Below are 12,071 nucleotides of genomic sequence, written 5' to 3'. Positions count from 1 at the left end.
CACATAGCTAGAATGGCATTGCACAGCAACATTAATTTCCCTCCTCTGGGCCAATGGACTTCATAAATGTTCTGAAACATCTGTCAGTGACAAATCTACAAGTCATGTCCCTTTAGTAAAGGMTAAGTTCATGCAATGTATCCTCCTCCTGCTCCTCCAGCTGTTTTATTGCTTCTGTCAGCTATYGAGGTTTAGGTGCGGGAGCTGCAGGCAGCACTTCCAATGGACGCTGAGCTTAAAGTAATGAGAAAAATCTAGCCAACTGATACAATTGCAAGTGCATGAAAAGTCTAATGAAAGCACTCAAAAATGACAGATAATTACCATAAAATCAAATACTATATTAACTGTTAACTTAGAGTAGCAAAGTTTTATATGTAGAATAWCCTCACCTSCATTGTTTTTTKATGCAGGAGACTCAGCAGCTTGCTTCATAACTAAGACCCAAAAAAATTMTTCTTCCAGCAMAGGTAGGCCACAGAATTTTGAAAAATTCWTTGTGATCATTATTCAACAATGCTTTTACCTAAAGCATGGGGAGAAAAAATATTTCAGATATAAGGCCACACAATTTTTTTTTATGTTTTATTCCAAAAAGATGAATTCCTAAGTTAAACTTAATATTCAACTGGATAACACAAGGTACAAAAAAGTTATCTTCTTTGCTTTAAAAAGTTAGATTTTCATAATATGGCAAAATAAAATACCTTCTTTAAGAAACACCTAGAGTTTAAGCTCCAAGAAAAAAATGTAAGATAAACCAATGAGAAAGGGGTGAAATTCACCGCTCCCAAGGCTTTTTATTTTGTATTTACCTACTTTGTTTAACTTGAATCTTTATCGGTGCTACAGAGGGAGCAAGCACGGCYCAGCAGGCAAGTGTTGGCTTTTTGGTAAGGCGTTGGGGTTTTTTTAATGTTATTTTCAATTAATTTAAATCAGATTTCTCAAGTTGTGTACTACCAAGTTGTACTCTGTTTAACCATCTCTACTAATAAAAGGTATGGAAGGAATTTCAAACCTTATTTTTGAAAGCATTTATTAAGGGTACTTAAACTTCTGCTACCAAGACAAAATATTCATATTTTGAACACCTTCCTAAAATTCATGCTCTCAGATATCTAGAAAGTTCMGAATGCTCTCTTAATGAATTCTATTAAGGAATGCAACTAAAAMTTTATTTCCAAGACATTCTTCAAGATATGTGCTTCATGAAACTGCCACAGTATTTAGCACCTTTCCCTTGGTGCTTGTCCTTGTTTTGCAAGACTTTGTGGCTTCCAATTTGGTCTACAGGTGACCAAGTAGGATGGAAAACACACAAAAAATATYCCCCTCTTCAGGACGCAGCTTCTTTGGCAAAGCCAGCACAAACTCTCTCAAACAGGCCTTGGTACCAAGGGGAAGGGAAGGGCAGAGCCATTTTTTCCACAGCTAAACAAGGTTCCCAGGAGCTCAAGCTATGCTAAAAGAGAAAAAGATGTGSCAGCAGGTGACTAGTCTTCAAGACTTCATGCATTTTCTGTAGAGGCCATAAAAGAAATATCTGACTCAGAGAAATGTATGAATGTCTAAAATTTCTTCACCCTTTTGTGAAGTTCTTCAGGGATTTAGACTAACTAGCTCTGTCTTTCTGGCACTTCCTCCCCAGGTTTAAATTCATGAGTACACTGGAGTTCTTTAATCTCTTTCTTGCCTCCTTAAACCCTCTGTGCTGGCCTGAATTTAATAAATACAGAATATGACCAAAAATGTGAAAGCAAATTAGCATATACTTTGATTTTTCTTTCAAATGCAAACTAGATAATATASCAGAAGAGAAATAATATCTGAACATTGCTTTAAAATAATTTCACATCTTCTAACTCAAATACAATCATTAATAGCAATTTTTGGTAAATAGTTATCTAAGCTGAAAATAATTTTATCCGGTTGTTCTACCAAAAAATCATAGGTTCTTCTCTAGCACTACAAGATACACATGGAAACTTAAAACTGCATCAAATAAGCAACACCATAAAAAAATAAAATACTGAAAGATCTCTCAAAATGTGCTTGTGTATGAAGGATAATCACTAAAAATATACTGACATGSAAAAACTTCTACCCATAGATTTGTAATACAGATGGCCCCTTAAATTAGCCAGTGTATATTTTAAAGGCATTCTATAAAAATAAGAAATGCAGATCACAACATTTTTATACTTATACTCTGTAAGTATATGAGGAACACAGAGAAGAAAAGTCTATCCTCAAGAGTGTTTTAATGTATTTAAATATAGATATGAATATAATTATATATTTATATATATTGATTATTTATACAGCTGTTTGAAAAGATGTGTCTAGCTGCTCATCTGAAGCGTCACATTGTCACAAATATCAAAGCACAGCTTCAGTCTTTCCAAGTACGTATTTGAATGACAGTAGTGACATCGAGTGGTCATTGTTGTTAAATGCTGCCGCGTATTGYCATGAAACCCCAACTACACCACTGTGTAGACACTGTGAGTAGCACACAGAGCTAAATCAGCTGGTACTGCTTGTACGGCAGCCTCAGAGGTGATTTCAGTACAGATTGGCAGTGTACAGTTTAAGTTCAGTCAAACATCTTAAACAGAACCCTGTGTACAATGCATCAGAGCCGATAATGTACTGACAAAAGGAGGAGCAGAATACAAAGGCAGAGCATCCACCACAGGATAGGCTGCACCTTTAAAAGGCTGGCATCAAAGGCCTCAAGAAGATCCTCTGAACCATACAAGCACTCACACAGAACACCAAGYATTTGAGCAACACCAAAGTCTGTGGATAATTTCTGTCTCCAGAAGTGCTTCCCCAGCCCTTGGTCCTGGTGCTGGCTCTGGCCCTTATCCCATACGCTGATGGGAATCCCACTTGCACCCATATGCACTTACTCCTCGAACACTTCATACCTGCGCAAAATTATTTGTGTGTGTGCACAAGCACCTGCCCCCCCAGCCAGTTCCCTTCTCAGGCAATCAGAGAACCAGCACAGAGGCAATGCCCTCATGCCTCAGAAGCCAACCGTGGTGCAGCAGACGAGGTCACCAAGACAAGTTGCACAATTCATCATGCACATATGCACTCAGCTGGCTGCAGTCAAAATGTTTGGCTTTTTGGATGGTTGAGAAAGCTTCACTGGACAGCAGGAGAGCAAAGATCACTCAGTAGTCAGGGATTCAATGAATGCTCATGTGGTTTGGGTGCTCATTGAATCATGTTCCTAGTATGCTGATCCTTCCTTCACTCCCTTCCCTGTGCCCATTGCCACAGTTAAACAGAACTTGTACTGAAATTCCCCATCTTTTTTACTTCTCTATTTTTTCATTTGTTTGTTTCGTTTCTACATTTAAAAGCACCATTTCCCCCTTATTGTCCATGCTGCTTATACATTAAGGCTGTGTGTAAAGCTATGAGGACAGACACCTTCTGGCAGTGACAACCTTCAAAAATAACTGAAACTCGTCACTGGTTTGGGTGCAGACATGAGGCTCCCACTCAGAGCACATCTCAGTAATCCATTCTCTGTTCAAACACACTTCCATATCATGTCCTGCATCTACAACCTGTGCCTTCCACAGAAGGCTCTCATCAGTATCTAGGGCTCTACTGAGGGAACATGCCAAGAGTCCAACGCAAAAACCTTTATCTTCAGATTTCAAGGAGGGAGCGATCTTTTTCCTGTATGCCATGTAACAACTTCTGCACATGGTGTGAGACTTTGGAGGAACTGCTGAATGATGCAGAAAATGTATCATTGTAATAATAGCCCATATGGATAAGCAACTCCCTTTTCAAATTCATATGGTATGCACAAAATGTCCTGTTTCATTTGCTTGTTGTTTTCTTGTTCTGATGTCCCCAAGTCATTGTTCATTGATATGCTACACTGAAATTATTTCTATGGCATTTCTGTAAAACTGATTGAGAGTACTGAACTAATGGATATGTACAAATATGAMAAACATAGCAGACTTGGGTAAGTCCACAGGAGGCTGAGGTACCAGATGACCTTCTGCAACTGAGATGATTGCAGCACAGACCTGAAGCAGTGCCTTTCCTGGAGCACCTCAGTGCACTGACAGAATAACCATCACAGGAGRGAGGGAAGATGGCTCTCAACCTCACAAACAATGCACAAGGATATAAAAGGATGGCAGATGGGCCCAAAACACAGCCTGGTTWTATAAACATTTGGAGGAGTGTAGGAGGCCCATGGAATGGGAGAATAATAAATATCTGTTAAGGGACCCAAGATAATAATTAATCAGAATGTATAAATCTGTACATGGGGTATAAATATAATTTAAATATGTAGTATAAGGTGTGTTGAGGAGATTTAATTAATGAGATTTAATGAGATTTAAATACAAAAGGATAGTTAGAAGATGTATAATTGTATTAAATTATGTGGGACATAAGCATGATGCAAATGTTATGGAATAAGGCATGGAGATTGTACTGAGTGCGGCTGGGATGAAGTCRGCCTTCCCACAGCAGCTCTCACTCTGCTGTGCTTTGTGCCTGTGGCTGGAAAGGTGTCAGTGTCACACATCAGTGCTTTGGYTRYCGCTGAGCACTGCTCCCAYAGCATCAAGGCTGTCTCTCCAATATCTCCCCATCCTCAAATGCCCGTAGGCTGAGGGTGGGCAAAAGGCTGGGAGAGGACAAAGCCAGAAGAACTGACTCAAACTGACCAAGGAGATATTCCATACCAAACAACATTGCACTCAGCAATAGAACTGAGTAAAAGTTTATTAAAATAAGAGAAAGAAGAAGGAAGAGAGGCATTTGTCTTCTGGAGCATCCACTATGCATACCAAGGCCCTATTTCCCAGGCATTGGCTGGATATCACCTGCTGATGGGAAGTAGAGAATAGATCTTTCACTTTCCCTTTGCTTCTATGTGCAGCCTTTGCTTTTTGGAAACTGCTTTCATCTTGGCCTATGAGTTCTCTTTCATCCCATATTCCTCCCTCAGGTCCTGCTGAGGAGGGCAGTGATAGAGTAGCTGCATGGGCACCTGGAGACAGCCAAAGTCATCCCGTCACAACTTTATACAGAGAAAGATCAGCTCTTCCCAGTCAGGTATTCCCTGTGAGAACRTTACATGAAAGCACTTCTGAAAGGTTGCAGCCCAATTACAGCCCAATTTAGTTTTCTGTATGTGCCTTTCTACGTGTTCCAGCCATTTCCATCAATTAAGCAATTAATCTTCTGTACTGTTTGTCTGACACCAAAATGAGACTGACACAAAAGTATCCAAAAGCTTAGAAGCAGGCATCCACTCAATAACAGGGTAAAAATAAAATCTCAACTTATACTCCAAAATGTACAATGACGATCTTTTTCAAAGAAGTATGGGATACTTAGACACCATAAAAGGCTGATAATTCTTTTTTAATTGTCAGGMAGATGTAGCACATAAAAACCAGACACTTGTATAAGAGCAACATATGATGATATAAATTCATAAGCACAGAATTTTGGAGTGAGTTTAACATATTATATAAGCCAACCTAAAGCTATTATCTCCTTCCTGTCAGTCCAAGTTGATGGTCTTATTAAAAAAAATTAGGCAGTTGCATAATAAATGAATAATCACAACATTGATTTTTTAATATCAAATGTATTAAACCCATCTTACTTGTCCTTGTTATTTTCTCCCTCTTTCCCATCTATTCCTTGTATTCTTCAATTATTTTTGATCAAAAAAAWTTTTTGACAATATTTAAGAAAATAGGATATATCTTTTGGGTTGTTTGTGTTATTTTAAATACAAATATTTCTAATCCAAGTTGAAGCCTTTGAGCCCTTAAGAAATAATAACAAAAAACATTAATGAGTATTTTCCTGCAAGAACTTTATACTGTTCTAGACTTACAGAAGCAGGTTAGAATAAAATTTCCAATCTCAGCTCCTCTCAGAGATTCACATTTAACTGAATAAGATCAGCTTCCCATTCTGACATTCAAGAAAGCTGCAACAGGAAAACAAACTTCTTAACTGTTTTAAAACTGCAGTATTTTCTAATTTGAAAATATAACTCTTTTTCAGGTAGTGAAAATCTTGTACAATCATAACATCCTGATAGATTTTCCAGAATCAGCTTCCCATGGCAACAGTTCCTGAAAGTCAGTACTTCTGATTAAATTACAGTTGTTTCCTTGCCCATGCTTTGGTGCTAGAGGTGAAAAGGATTCACATCCTGCATATTTCCTCTTCTATCTTTATGTACAGTACAACTACTGCAATATAAATATCTTGAGCTTGAAGGCCATGTTCCAAAGTAATTTGTATTTAATTTAAAAAGCTTTTGAAAATTTTGTTTCAATAAACCAAAATTTGCTGAGATATGAATCTATACTAGAATTTTTCACTTATTGAAAATACTTACACAGAAATGTATTTCCAATTTACCAAATCATGCAAAATTTCTCTTTTTCTTTGAAGACCACCAGGTGGCATGTGAAACATACGATAATACTAACAACATAATTGAAAGAATACAGTAAAAAAGTGGTATGCAGTTCTACCAAATGACCATTACCTGAATACTCAAACCATTTTGACCAAATGACCATTACCTGAATACTCAAACCATTTTGAGTCTAAATCTGTTGTAGAAGTTTGCCTTTTTCAGTCCAAGCTCTTTGTAGCGGAAAAGAAACAAGATGTGTGAGCTTTTTATTAACAAGGAGGGGTTATTCTTTCTGATATAAAARTATATTAAGGCATTCTAACACAGACACTGGGTCTTGTTACCCACAGATTGATCAGTGTAAACTTCAGAAAATTTCCTCCAGGATTTCCACTTAGCTATAAAAACCAATGATCATCACGCATGCAGCTGTGGTGTGCTAAATCTTCATTTCAGTGAAATTAGTTAAGAGGTTTTATTAAACATGAGACTGTATTTTAAAACGCAAAAATATGAAATCTGGTACTGTTCTGCCACACCATGGAAGGGTGTGAGCCTGTTCACACTGATGTCTGAGTACAATGAAAACTTTTTCACTTATCTCACATTTTTCTAAATTGAGCAGATTCAGGAGATGTCATTGGGATGCCTAGAGGACATTAAAGACATAATAATGCTAACTGTTAGGAACAGTTGTTGGGGTATCTTCTTCTTGTTTGCTTTATCCAAGATGATAATATTTCATTTTYGCCATTGCCAACAAAAATGGAATCATTTTGATGTGTCCAGTTTTCTGAATTGCACTCCAGAGAAACACCTTCATTTCTCAKATCATTTCAAATGCATTCCAAACCAGCTCTTTCTGCCCCATCCCAACTACCATCTCAGCCCTTCTGGTTATTTTACCCTGTATGACGGTGAGCTGTAGTAAATCCAGCCCAGTTAAATCTTTACAGGTATTTCACATGGAAGACACCTACAGGAAAGGCCCATCTGCTCCAGTCTAAACACCTGGGAAAGGGTCATGKTAATGACCTGCTAATACTTATTCAGGCAAATTGAACCTGTAGGAGTGTTGTACCCTGTGTAGGAGGGCTGGTAAATGTAGTCCTCACTTCATACAGGTTTTGCATATTTGTTGTTCATGAAATTATTCCACCTTCATTTCTGTTTCCGTTTTGGTTTTGTGGGTTTTTTTTGTTTTGTTTTGTTTTTTGTTTTTGTTTGGGTTTTTTTGTTTGATTTTTTTGTTGTTCTTGTTGTTGTTGGGTTTGTTGGGGTTTTTTTTGCCTTTTTTTAAGGTATTTCCTAGAATTTACCCTCTTGCAAACTGATACATTTAAAATGCCTTACATTATTGCCAGATGACACACATTAATTCTTTATACAARAAGGAAGGGAGGGCCATGTGTTTATGCCTGAAAAAGTGCTTAAAAGGTTGACTCATTTTGGCTTACTATAAATTCCTTGAAACAWAAGTACTGTTGCCAAAAGTCAGACTTTTGCCGGAATACTCATTAGGAACTTCCTGCTTCTAAATGAACAAGAAATAATTGCATTTACTAAAAAAAAATTACTGAGATTTGGACTACCAGAATCACAAAATCTCGGCGAAATTTTACCTTGGAAGGTTTTCAAACCTGGAGCTGGAAACTGGGGCTATTTTTCCTATCAAGAATTCAGCCCTGTACGCTACTAGGTATGCTAAGTTCTAACAAGTCTTAACTTCTCATTTGATTTGCAGATAGGCTACCTCATAATTTGGCTCCAAAGCACATAGGTGTTGTCAAATAAACACGCCAATTTTCCGCTAATTGAAGTGCCAAACCACAAAAAAAAGTTAATGTAAACATATATTTCCAACTCCCACTTTCCCACCTGGTTCTATGCATCTACTTGATTACCTAGCCCTTGTCTTGCAATCTTGTAGTTAAGTAATGAATGTTGTTATCCTTTATGACTGTCATGACTGACAGCTTGACAGCTTGACAGCTATTTGGAAAGAATTGTAGCTATTCAAGCTAGAGAACAGATTATGTATTTCTGGGAACTGAAATTACAGASCCAGCAGATTTGTGATGCTCTAGGAGATGCCTTGAATCACAGAATCATAGGATGGTTTGGGTTTGAAGGGATCTTGAAAGATCATCCAGTTTCAACCACCYTGCCAGGGTGGGACACCTTCATTAGATCAGTTTGCTCAGAGCTCCATCCAACCTGGTCTTGAACACTTTCAGGGATGGGACATCCACAACTTCTCTGGGCAACCTGTTCCAGTGYCTCATCACCCTCATAGTAAAGAATTTTTTCTAGTGTGCAATCTGAGTCTACTCTCTTTCCATTTGACTTCATTTCCCCTTGTCCTGTTACTACATATTCTTGTAAAAAGTCCCTCTCCATCTTTTTTGTACACTTCCTTCAGGTACTTCCTTCAGGAAATACCAAGAACATTAGTGTTTCACACTGGAAATTAAAATAAAAGTTAAAACCTAAAAATAGGGAGAAGGGGGAAGTTGAATTATTTGAGGAAATATGCACATAGCCTAAAAAATGCACATAGCCTAATACTGAACATAGCAGACCACYGAATACCTCATACTACCTCTGCTTATAAAGTGAGAGGTGTCAGAGAATGTTCCTAGGCCTGGTACTCATCTTCCAACAGAAGATAGTTCTGTTAGAATTCTATCAGAATAACCCCTTTTGGCTCATGAGAAATACTACTCCCCTAATAATCTCCACGGTTCAGGAATTAGTTAAGAACTATTCTTAACARGCATTTCTGATGCAGATTCTCTGTTTTGGAAGGATGGCAATCATCCCATGCTGGTTTTCTTTGTTGCTAAGAAATGGACCAACACATTTTYACTGGATTCAGCACCTAGGATGGACTTGGGCTTCACCTGGCCCCAGAGAATCCAGGTCAGCACATAGCAAGAAAGGTCCAGATGAGTATCACAGTGTTATTGTGTCTAAGGTGAATCTTTAAAAATTACACCCTTTTCCTTCCTCCTCTGCCAAGTTTTTGCCTCTGCATTAATTCCACACAGAAAGCTTCACTGGGTTCATGCAAAGCCAGGGGCTAGGAAAAGAAGTGCCTTCATGAAGTTGCTCAAGTTCCTCAAGCAAGAGAAGAAGAGGAAGCTCAATGAAAATAGCAAATAAACATTGAAAGGGTTCAAGTGTGGGGTGGTTTCAGCTAGTGCTGAAAGGAAATGTCACTTATCTTCAAAAGAGCACAATATTATGCTCATGATGTGTCATCACAACACAGGCACCAACAGTAGCACAACATGGAAATAAAAATCCAGGTGACTCAGAAGCATCATACCCCAAGCACTCCCTCCTTCCTTCCCTCCAAACTGCTAGAAAAGCTAGAAAGCAGCAGCTCTGCCCTGTGATTCAGTCAGCTGGGCAGTGACAGCATGTTGTAATAGCCGAATACAAGCACTTTCATGCAGATGTCTCAATACAAATTTGTGTCAACAGATATCTGAAACCACAGGTAACAACTTCCAAAAGAGTTGAGATGTCCAGGAATGGTCCACCTAGAGTGTGGTACATGCTAACAYGGAAAAGCTGGTTTAGGCTTGTAGGAGAATACACAGATGACTGCAAAGGGTGTTGGTTTCCATGGTTGTAGTACTCATTACCAATAGATCTGAGCAAGGGTATCATTACATTGCCAATGTAACAGCAGGTAAAATAGGATCTCAGCCAGAATCTAAACATCTCATGTATTATTTCAGAAAAAAATATTTGTTTCACTAAGAACAGATACAGTTGAAGAGGTTACTAACAAACTCCTTCATTCCTGGAATATGGATAGTACAAAATATTCAGGCAAAATACTACTTTTAAACGGCTATTATAATACCCATTATCTTTTTATTTAAAAGCTTGGAAAAATCTACAAAATAAAAAGCAGAGACAAAGGCATTGTGATTACTGAATGAAAACTCATTTTCTATAACAGGATCTTTTATGTAACTCCAAAGATGCAACTAAAATTCAAAGATTATCAAGTGTTAAGAGAAAAAAAAAAGCCTTTCCCCCAATTTTTTCAGTATATTTAATAGATAACAGAGTCCATCATGTTTAACTCCAACAGCAAAAATATAGGAAAATTGTTTGAGATATAAAATCCTCATCATGAAACCACAGCTTCTTTCAATCTGAACATTTGTCTTAACAACAAACAGATTCCTGCCAATGTGGAAACACAGTCAATCTGGTGAATTGCAAAAAACCACAACTGGATTTGGTGTTTAATATCCATAAAAATGAAGGCACTAAAATAGCTCGGTGGAGGGGCAAGACTAAAGCAATTTGGAAAAAAAAAAAAGTCTTTATATTAGTAAAGACATGCAGGTAGGGTGAATTTTTAAAAACATATACATGAATATAAAAGGGTGCATGTATATCTATGTATCGGAGGCCTGGTTTTCATGTGGAGATGCACAGGAAAAGATAYATTTTGTACCCTCTTCTCAGCATCAGTGTGAATACCTGTTTACAGCAGAAATTTAAAAACTCTTTCCAGGCAGCCCTGCCCATGGGTAAGAATGTCAGAAAGCAAATACCACCTCAGTCTGGAAAGTGTCTTTAATTTTAGTTGTTATTTAACTTGATCTTTTACAGAGAAACAAGGAATGAAAAGCATTTTACAAAGCTGTATCAKGATGTACTGATCACACAGAAGCTGCCCTCCTGGATTTCGCAAGCTGAAGGAAGACTAAGCCCATTGTCAGCTTTCACACTTTTAGCACTATTCTTTCCATTACAAATTCAAGAAAATTACAGTCATTGCAACACTAATCAAACCACTAGGAATACTACACACAGAAAAAGTGTCCTCCTTGCTTACTATCAGTGGGGATCTTCAGAAAATTTCCATATGAAAGGAAGAGTCAGACGGAAGACTTATGAATGAAGAGAACTGTGGGAAATTTTACAACTTAAAATTTCAAAGAAGAAAACAACAGGTGGTTATTTATCTGCTGCATAATATGAACACTGTTTCCATCATTTAGAAAAAATATTTAACAAAAACTTCAGTTTTATCAGAAACTTAATCTACCTTAGGACCTGAGCCTTGCCTCCAAGCTGCCATTAGGATTAGGCTTAGGGTTTGAGGTGTCACAAGGACTACAGTTCCAGGAACTGTACTTGGAAAAGGCATGACAATAGAAGCATGGCACAGCTCCAAAGGCGCTGCCTTCTCATCCACTTTTAGAATCACAATCATTTTCCTGGGGTTTAAGTCAGTATACTTAACCCTATAAATATACATCAAATCAACACAGCACACAAGATGCACAAATAATTTTTCAGTATAAAGACATCCTAATGGGAAAGACTGTAAGTATGCATTTACACAGTGTTTTTGTAATGCATGCTCACGGTAATTATCCATTGTATATTATTTTCTTTAGGAAATTAAATCTTTATATATCAAATTTTAAAATGTATGACTAATGGTATTAACAAGAAAATACAAGAAAGGGATATGCATAAACAGACACCCAAAACTTGCATATTGCAAAACGTTGCCTCAAAATTACACTTTTGGGAAACCACCTAGTGATTCTCAAGGACACAAAGTAACTGAAACTGAAAACAGATT

This window comes from Malurus melanocephalus, unplaced genomic scaffold (genome assembly GCF_030028575.1).
Source record: "Malurus melanocephalus ecotype Western Australia unplaced genomic scaffold, MMel_1.1 scaffold_141, whole genome shotgun sequence".
NCBI lineage: Eukaryota > Metazoa > Chordata > Aves > Passeriformes > Maluridae > Malurus > Malurus melanocephalus.
The sequence above is the reverse complement of the archived record's forward strand: the minus strand, read 5'-3'. Positions refer to the sequence as shown.